This window comes from Silene latifolia, chromosome X, assembly GCF_048544455.1.
Source record: "Silene latifolia isolate original U9 population chromosome X, ASM4854445v1, whole genome shotgun sequence".
Classification (NCBI taxonomy): domain Eukaryota; kingdom Viridiplantae; phylum Streptophyta; class Magnoliopsida; order Caryophyllales; family Caryophyllaceae; genus Silene; species Silene latifolia.
This window is the reverse complement of record NC_133537.1, coordinates 54,424,341-54,433,958: the sequence shown is the minus strand read 5'-3', so window position 1 is coordinate 54,433,958 and position 9,618 is coordinate 54,424,341. Positions and strand designations below refer to the sequence as shown.

General features: G+C 34.9%; 1 long non-coding RNA gene across 1 annotated transcript; it reads right to left on the bottom strand.

The window, feature by feature from the left end:
* Positions 1 to 6,784: 6,784 nt before the first annotated feature.
* Positions 6,785 to 8,874, bottom strand: LOC141621400 (uncharacterized). The gene is made up of 2 exons (XR_012532293.1): positions 8,654 to 8,874; positions 6,785 to 7,265 (listed from the first exon to the last, which is right to left on the bottom strand). It is a non-coding gene; the product is annotated as an uncharacterized LOC141621400 (long non-coding RNA).
* Between the last annotated feature and the right edge of the window lie 744 nt (positions 8,875 to 9,618).

The window sequence follows — 9,618 nt, the reverse complement described above, 5'->3', positions numbered from 1 at the left end:
ATATAGATATGTCAAATATCGGCTACAATAGCAAGATCATTTTAGCATTTTATGACAATGTAATAACGAATATATCCAATAAGAAATAACACTCTGTTTATTATCGTGTCATAGGTTTAGGTTCAATTGAAATCATTTAATGCGATGAAGATAATAATTATAACTATGGGCACACAACTCATATGAAAGACCTTAGAACTCAAATGACATCCTACACGTGTGAGCATTTAGACACAATCATTACTACTATCCATGTGTAAACATTTAAACATAATTATTATAATTATTCATGTGAGTATATTAGCACAATTAAATTAATATTTAACGCCATCAACTTTACCAAGATATGACCATTTAGTTTTATATTTATATATATCCGACCACTATGCAAATATGATATGAAATATTACAACATGCCAAATGTATATAAATTATGCAAACAACTGGACTCATATAAAATATTTCATCCTTGATTAAAATCAATTTAAGCTATTCAATTTTACTCATACTATCATGCCAACAATGTTATCAACTAAGTTTTAAATTTTTGTCACTTGTTAAGATACATAATTACTGAACATGCGTGCTACTATCGTCATATGAAACATTATAAATTCACATTACTAAAGCTCGGGAATTAACCAAACAATTGTATGAAATTTTAACATAGAATGCACATTTTAAATGTTTTGATTTACGTTGTACCTTCCAAAAATCACGAATAAATAATTGTTCGATTAAAACTTGATTCTTATTACTTTTATAAAACATGGTGAGTTCAAAACACAAGGAAAAAGATTTAGGTTTAAAGCACAAGAATTTCATTTTTAAAGAATTTTACAACTCAGTTGGTCCAAACAAACAGGTGACACAATTGGTCTAAAACTTGGGTCAGTTTGCAAGATTTATTATTTAATATTGAAACGTCACGATTTTTCGTGGCTTATTAATTTGAAAACATATGCGACTCTTTTGATCGATGGAGTTGGAATTATGCGAAAATTATTAATATACTTTAAATGAGGATTTTTTTTTTACAAAATTGTTGATCAAAACATCACTGCACAGAACTTCCTAACCACAGTTCACTAAAATATTTATTACTCATAATCCGTATGTCATATAAGCGTGAAACCAACGTCAAATGATCACTAACTCACGAGGTTACTTCCCATAAAATTTTCATCGATAGGCAATAAACCGAAAAGAAATGGTAGTAAGGTCAATAAAAGGGTAACACCAACTTAACGAGTTTTATCACTAAGTTATTCATTTTCTATGTTCCAATTCTCATAACTGTACTATCGATACTAGTCCATCCTAACTTAAATCTCACACTGTACTTACGTAATCATCTATCCCATAGAATCCCTTCGCATCTCGATCTACTCCGTACATCTAATCACGGTTGCTATGACTATAAACGTGCAATTCAATAGTGTTTCTAATTACTATCACAAGACTATACTAGCATGGCTTTGGGATCACCTAACCGCATATTACTTAGTCATAGTAGTACTATCAACACATCATTCATACAAATTACTTACCGTAGCGTTATCCTGCAATAATCAATGTATCAATCGACCAACACTTTTAGGCAACGATATATGAATTTCCTGTTCAACCTCAAGCAACTTTTCTACCCTTTCTCTCGTATACACTCATGGTTTCCGGTTCAACTGAGAGGACCACTGGTTCGGTGTGAGGGGGCCCCTAACTCATACCTTACCTTAGTGTGCTCCTAACAGTTCTATCCCGGAGTTCATTTTATTTAGACACATCCTATATTCATTGGGCTCATTGGTTTAGGCCTGAGGATCGTTCGCTCTGATACCACTTTGTAACACCCCGGTTTATAAAAGAAGTCCTCACAAGACATTCCCTCATAAACGGATCTGTTACCATCTCGGTTTCCCGAGGTAGTGAATAACAAATTAAACTCCAAGGCAATTTATATAATATTTTAACTTAATTATTACAAATTCTCTTTTCAAATTAAATTACAAGAACTGACGTAAATAAAAGTGAAGTCTTCTAGATGATGATCTAGCTACTAGGTCGTCTGATCCATTATCTCACGCCCATCAAGCTCCCGTCCTATCTCTTAAACTCCGTCAAGTCTGCTCCCATAAAACGGTTCATCACAGGTGTTCACGAATACACAGGGTCAACCGAGAGGTTGAGTAGGGAAACAATAAAACAATATAATATGATATGCATGATACTCCGTCACCTCCATCATCATCTCAACTCAATCTCATATCACATATCCCCTTACGCCCGCCATACCGATCCCGGAGACACAACAATCGACCGTCGTCGATATACCACTAAACAAATAGGACACCGGGCGGAGTCTGCGCAGAACCCGCCTGGGCCTTATCACAACATCACATCGTATCACGATCTCATCACCACCACACCATCCTCCAACTCCAATGCATATGAAATGCTCAAAAGAAAGTGATGCAATATATATATAAATCAATGAACTGATGAATCATAAAATCATGCCAGTTACCCGATGTTGTGATATCATGCTCAATACGAACAAATCAGTCAATCACCTTTCCGAATATAAATGATAACGTAAAGCAACAACCAGAATCAAGTCAACACAATTCAACAATGACGATAATAGGACAAGTGTATTTCCCTACCTCATAGTGCCAAATCCAATTAAGCGATTAAGAAGTCCGAGAAATAAAGCAATGAATTTGATTATCGATCCTTCACGAATTCGTCACCTAAAACAATTATAATAATTATAATTACTAACTACTAAATATAGTAATTTCCCAAAATAGAAGCTTTCCCGTAATACAATCCCGACACCAACTTATGCCCAATTGATAACTAAAATAACCCGATTAGTATTTGACCCAACTTCCCAAAATAGACAGTTATTAAAGTATAATTTCTAAAATGGAAACTTCCCGATATAGTAACTTTTCCATTAACCCATCTTTAATTAATTAATTATTATTAATTATTATTTTATTTCAAATAACTCGGGACTAAACCAAATGATAATTAAAGGATTAAACGAATTATGCTTTTAAGAAAAACCGCATTAACATTTGAACACTCAACACCCGACTTGAATTATTAAGTGTCTCGGGAATAATTTATCTAGATGCAACTCAAACACCCGTCTCCAATTATTTAAATAACTCGGAAGTTAAATTGATTAAATTATTTAAATGTTACGGAAACTACATTAATTAATTAATACGATATATCGACGGATTCTAATTATTAAACTCGGAAGTTAAATTGATTAATTTATTTAAATGTCACGGAAACTACATTAATTAATTAAGACACGACCGACTAAAGAATTACACGATTAAACTATGCAACCCGCTTCGAAACAATTCGAATACTCGCATTAAACCACCCGTCCCCTTTACACTCTCTCACCCTCACCGTACGCCACTCACACCACCACGACTACCACCACCGTGGTCCCCACTTCAACCCCACCACCAACCACCAATGCCACGGTGGTCGACCTCTGCCGTGAGTCCAGCCATGGCCGTCTTTTGGCCTGGTTCGAAGCCGTGCCCCACCAAACACCTCTCGTTCTTCCTATACCACCACCACACACGACAACTATTCCCTTGCCAACCACCACCGGCCTGGTCACCACTAGCCCACGAATCCCGACAACATGGAGCCACCATTTCGACCTCCCCGAGTCCACGGTGGCTCCACCCAACACCGAACACATAACCGCCCGAGAAATCCCCCCGTTTTAACCCGTTTGTCCCCCATAACGAAACCACCTCCCTCTGCCCCTACGACCACCTAAGACCACCCTAACCACCACCAAACTATTCTACCCTGACCACCCATTACCAACACCCTGCCAACGACCATCCTTATCCCCTCCCTGAGACACGCAACCCCAACCAAAAACCCGACCCTTAACGCGAAAAACAGAGCAGGGTGTGAACTACTACCTTATTCGACACCACCACCGCCACCAGAACCACCTTTGAACGTCGACGAACGGCCCTAGCCCTTCCTTGCTGCACTGTCACGGCCCACACACCCTGTCTCTCTCTCGAAATGCGTGAAAAGGTGAGATTGGATCTCGAGAAAAGTGGAAGGTTGGTTGTGTCGTGTGTGTTCATTATTATGGGTTGTGATGGGTATTTGTAGAATTAGAATACTATTGTTAAATTAAGGTAGGGTATGAACTACATCAATTGGGGTGGGTGTTCATGATGACGGGTAGTGATGGGTAGGCTAGATACTTATTATTTTAGTTAAAGTTAGTTTATTATTTTAATTAAAGTTAAAGTATTATTATTAATTAAGTCTTATTATTTTAATTAAAGTTAAAGTATTATTATTAATTAAGTATAATTTGGGCTGGTCATTTTATTGGGCCAGCTCAAATGGGTCGATTTCAATTTCCGTATAAACCCGTGTCAATTAACTAGGACCGATACAACGCGAGTTAAATAAAATAAATTACGTAATTATCGACTCAGCAATTATCCCGCCTTAATTAGTAATATAAAATGTATAATAATTAATATATAATAATATCCGTTTAATAATATCCGTTTAATTCAATAATATCCGTTTAATTTATTATTATCCGTTTAATTTATTATATAAAAATATGGGGTATTACAGTCTTCCCCCCTTAAAATGAACTTCGTCCCGAAGTTCGCTCCCATACTCAACAACAGAAAGGTATTGTATATTGTACTTACGGACGTCACGCAATTCTAACACGGTTAACACACTTTTGACTCATCAATTAAACGTAATAAATACGGAATGTTACACCTTGCTTGTTTTTTGTCGACATAGGGTACACTTTTAACCGCGGTGAAACCGGAGTCATGAAGCATTTGCGTTAACCACCCAAAATCAGGGTTTAAACCCTTTCCATTTTCATCATAATGCACCGGGAGATTATGAAAAATGTAAGTAAAAGGCTGTGCGTAACGAGAACGTGATTGTAGCTCCGATACACCAGCCATATTTTATTTGGAGATAAATTTAGAGAGAAATTAAAGAGTAAATGTTTGATAATTTTGATTTTGACCTAAAACATTATGAAGACATATTTAAGAATTATTTTGGTCAAATTGAATATTATTGGTTAAATTGAATATTTATTAAAGTCCTGATGAAGTTTTGCATGCAGTGGTCACACTCAGAAATCTAATCAAATAGTGACAACGGTTGAATTGAAAAACTGTTCTTTCATAATTGAAAATGATAACGGGTACCACAAACCGTTGCTGATGTTAATTTAGTAACGGTTTTTGAAATGTCATTTTCTTAAACTGGTAACAGTTGTCTAACAACCGTTGATAAGAGTGATTCTATAACGAGTTTTTGGAAACCGTATTTTTATAACGATTTGTTAAACAGCCGTTATCAAATTATAATAACAACGGTTTTCGAGGAAAATAATTATTCCTATTAGGGCGGTCTAGGTTTCCGTTAATATTTGGAAAACGGTAATCTAAGTGTCGTTATTATATGCATTAAACCGTTGTGATACGCTCGTTATTGATGGCCGGATTTGACGTAGTGAATGACATAGAAAAGGTATCTCGATCTATTCTCTCAAACTGCTTTTAGTTGCTTGTATCAATTGCATTTTTGTATAATCATTACTGTCCTTTTTTATTTAGTGTGTTTCAGGTACAAAAACGAATGACAAATGAACAAGTTTCGAAAGCTTTGGTCGCTTTATTGTTTAAAAAACATCCAATGTAATAATTTAATTGGTTTAGATGTCCATAGAAATTAATTGTATTTGAAAACATTTCACGTTCTTTGTCGTAGGAGATTGTATGGTGGACGGAATTGTAATATGATATTTTTGGTATAAAAGATGCTTGTGTTTGAATTGTTGGAAGCCCTAGTTTGCTGGGTTGTTGGTGTTATCGTTTGATTTGCAGGTTTTTACTAGGGTGAGAATGTAAACTTTAGAAAGGAAGTGCAACCGTATTTTATGGAACATTTAATTGTGGGTAAATTATTGAATCAATTATGCCCAAACGAATTGATCGAATTATTTACATCGGTTTTAGAAAATAAACAATGTTAATATAATCATATTTATATCGGTTTTTATTCTAGAACCGATGTAATAAGGTGATATTTACATCGATCCTCGAACAAAACCGATGTAAATATGATGCTATTAACATCGGTTTTACAAGGGAACCAATGTAATTAGAGGTTATTAACATCGGTTTTACAACTGATGTTAATACTTTAAATGCCATAAACATCGCCCAAAATCGATGTAAATGGGCCTAAAAAATTGATATCAATGGTACTTTTCCTACTAGTTCGTCTTGATCTGTACTACCTTGGAAAACCGAGACGGTAGCATTCCATTCGCTTGGGCTCGCCTCAATTAAGGCGCCTGGGTAAATGAAGGTGTTATGGTGTAGAGCGAATGATCTTGGAACCGACCTAAATAACTTAGTGAGTCTTATAAAGTGAACCCGGTGAAAGACGTTGAGAGTCCAAATGATTTTGGAATGAGAAGGCATCGTCCCTTCAAAATCTAAGCCCTTTTGTCTAACCGAACATCGAACACCGCGCGCGTATCTTAGGTGGGTGATGAAATGGATGATTGGTTGAAATTCAATTGAGAGTCCAAGTGGTTTAAATGTACTGTCAGTAATATAATCTCAACTAAAAGAATATCGAGTATAAATTAAAATTTTAATACTTCCTCCATGCTATCATTTGGTTTTATCAAAATCTCTCTCACTCAAAAGAGATAAACAAATAATTAAAACGGATGGATTACAAGAATATATTCAAATATGATATACAATTTACTGATAATTAAACATTGTATTAAATATCGATAAAAAAAAAGTATAAAACTTATTAATATCAATATAAAGTGATACGAACATGCCACATACAATTATTTAGTAAGACCACGGTAAATTAATAGGGAGTAGGTAACTTCCTTTGACATCAAGTAGTGATGTCATATGGACGTACATGCATATATATTTTGTCTATATAATCATGTAGATAATCATGTAATTATCATATATAAGTTGCATCATTTGACATTTAATTGTGATGAATAGGAGTGTTTTGTCGGACAGGGCTATAATCCATCACATCTAAACCATCATTTATGTTTGGTGTTACTGCATTATTATCATCTTCTTCAGTCTCATTACAACTGCGTACAACTCCATCATTCATGCATTCAGTTCCCTTGCTTCCAGTTGTGGGCATATATCTTGCACCTACATCGATTAATAGGAAAACTCAAACATACAATTACCAAAACAAATACTCAAACTATGTACGTAATTACTCCCTTTGTTCCGATCTTTTATTTACCTTTTGTTTTGGTACAAAAAGAAGGAAAAGGGGTGGGGGTTATTTATTGAATGACAAGTGGACTAATTAAGTGTGGATGATCAAATTGTACATCAAAGACATTCACAAAATAAAAGATAAATAATTGACTGAGACATCCCAAAATAAAATAGATAAACATACGGCAAGACGGAGGGAGTACATCTTACGTATGCACATTTAGTGTAGACTAAAAAAATGGTGTCTAATAAGATACTCATGAAGTCATAGCAACTGAATGTCTTTAACTTAGTATACTATACTCCTCACAGAATAAAAAAGATAATAAAGTGACTGATAACAGGAGTAGTTACGTTACAGATTCTAATAATCTCCCTTAACATTATACACGTATGATTATTATGACTTCTTTTTTTTTAGAGGGAAGTATACCATAAGGGGTAAATTTGCGGTACCATTATTACGACATTATCAGTTATATTAGCTGATATCATTATTATGACTTCTTAAAGGCCAAAAAATGACTTCTTAAAGACCAAAAAAGTAAGATACTCATAGCATAAGTGGCAAAGGGAGGAAGGTGAGTAGGTCTCCTTTCTAGCTAAAAAAACACAAGCTAAGTAAATACTTCCTCCGTCTTGGTTATTTGTTTATCCTTGGTTTTGGTACAAAGACCAAGGAAAGAGAAGGAAGCCAAGTATTAGATGAGAAATGATCAAATTGAATGTGAATGATTCAATTATCCATCAAATGCATTACTAAAATAGAATAGACAAACAAATGATCAGGATGAAGGGAGTAAATTCGCATTGGAGAGTACTTCTTTCTCAATAATTTGTTTATATTACTTTTTATTACATTTTTTTCAATAAAAAAAGCTAAACAAATAAATATAACGGTGAGAGCATAGATAATTTAAGATAATCTTCAGCAAACTAGTTGGAGTAATTCTTCAAAATTCGTTATTAATTAAGAGCAATTTTCCCTTGTGACGGTAACAATTTGCTACGGGCAAATGTGACCACTTTTTGATTAAATGTAACCACTCAAGTACTGTTCATAAAATGTCACCTATAAAAAAATGGTCACATTTTCTCATAAACTGGTCACATTTGGCCCGTCGCAAATATGAACAGTGTTTGTGACAGAATAGTACTCGTCACAAGGGAGAATTTGCGATTAATATATTTTTCACTCCACCATATACGATACATGTGAGTATATGAGTTTATATAATACACTATTACTCTAATACTATAACATGCGTCGATATAAAAACACTAAAGGAGGGAAACACAGTATGTATAACCACCTCTAGTTTGAGAAGAGACTAAGCAAGCCAAGAAGATAATGATGATGAGTGCTAAGCGTTTGCATGGAGACGTATCCACCATTTTGATTTTCATTTAGATAGATAATATTGTTTTTAAGTTTGCTTTATTTTGCAACTTTATGACAATTTTTGTTGGGTTATATATAGATGGAACTTGGAAGAAGCTGTAGGTACGACTACGACTTGTATATGCAACTCATTTTTCTCTTGTATATGTGGTCTAAATGCAATTTACACCGGCCTTTACAATAACGGTTTTATTGGGTTACATTGATTACTTATTAGACTTATAGTTCGGAAAATGAGAGCACGTTATCAAGTGGTATTCAGTATTATAATTGATACTGTTGGGAAATATAAAACTAGTATAAACTAAACTACGAATGTACTTGGATGGATATATGATTGAATCACATTTTAGGAACGCTCTCCTTAAAAAGCATTTCGACCCTTATAATCGCCTTGGGTTACACAAAATCTCTTCGGGGAGAAGACAATCATCAACTTTCTTGTTCTAGGCTTGAATCAAGAGATTATCGCTAGCACGAGGAGTCCTTCTTTCTTTTTATACCCATTTTACATTGAGAGGGTGGTAGGTGGCACGCAGGTCACCACATTTATACACACGCAGGTCACAAGAATTGGAATTGGAAGTTAATGAGCCCTCTGTTGATATAGATTATTACAGGTATAGAGGGGAAGAAGTGAAATCCTTTTAAACTTAACTCGTTAACTAGAGCTGGATTCTCCAGCCTCTGCTCTAGCTGCGGATGAACCCTCTAGAGTTTTGTTGCTCATGGTTAAGTGTCAAGTTGTCCAATCTAGTGGGTCCACTAGACTACTAAGATTCTTAACTGGGATAATATACGAAAGAGGGCTCGTTTTCTCACTACCAACACCGGCAGCTTAAATTTCAACTGCAACATCAACTGAAACTGCCACGT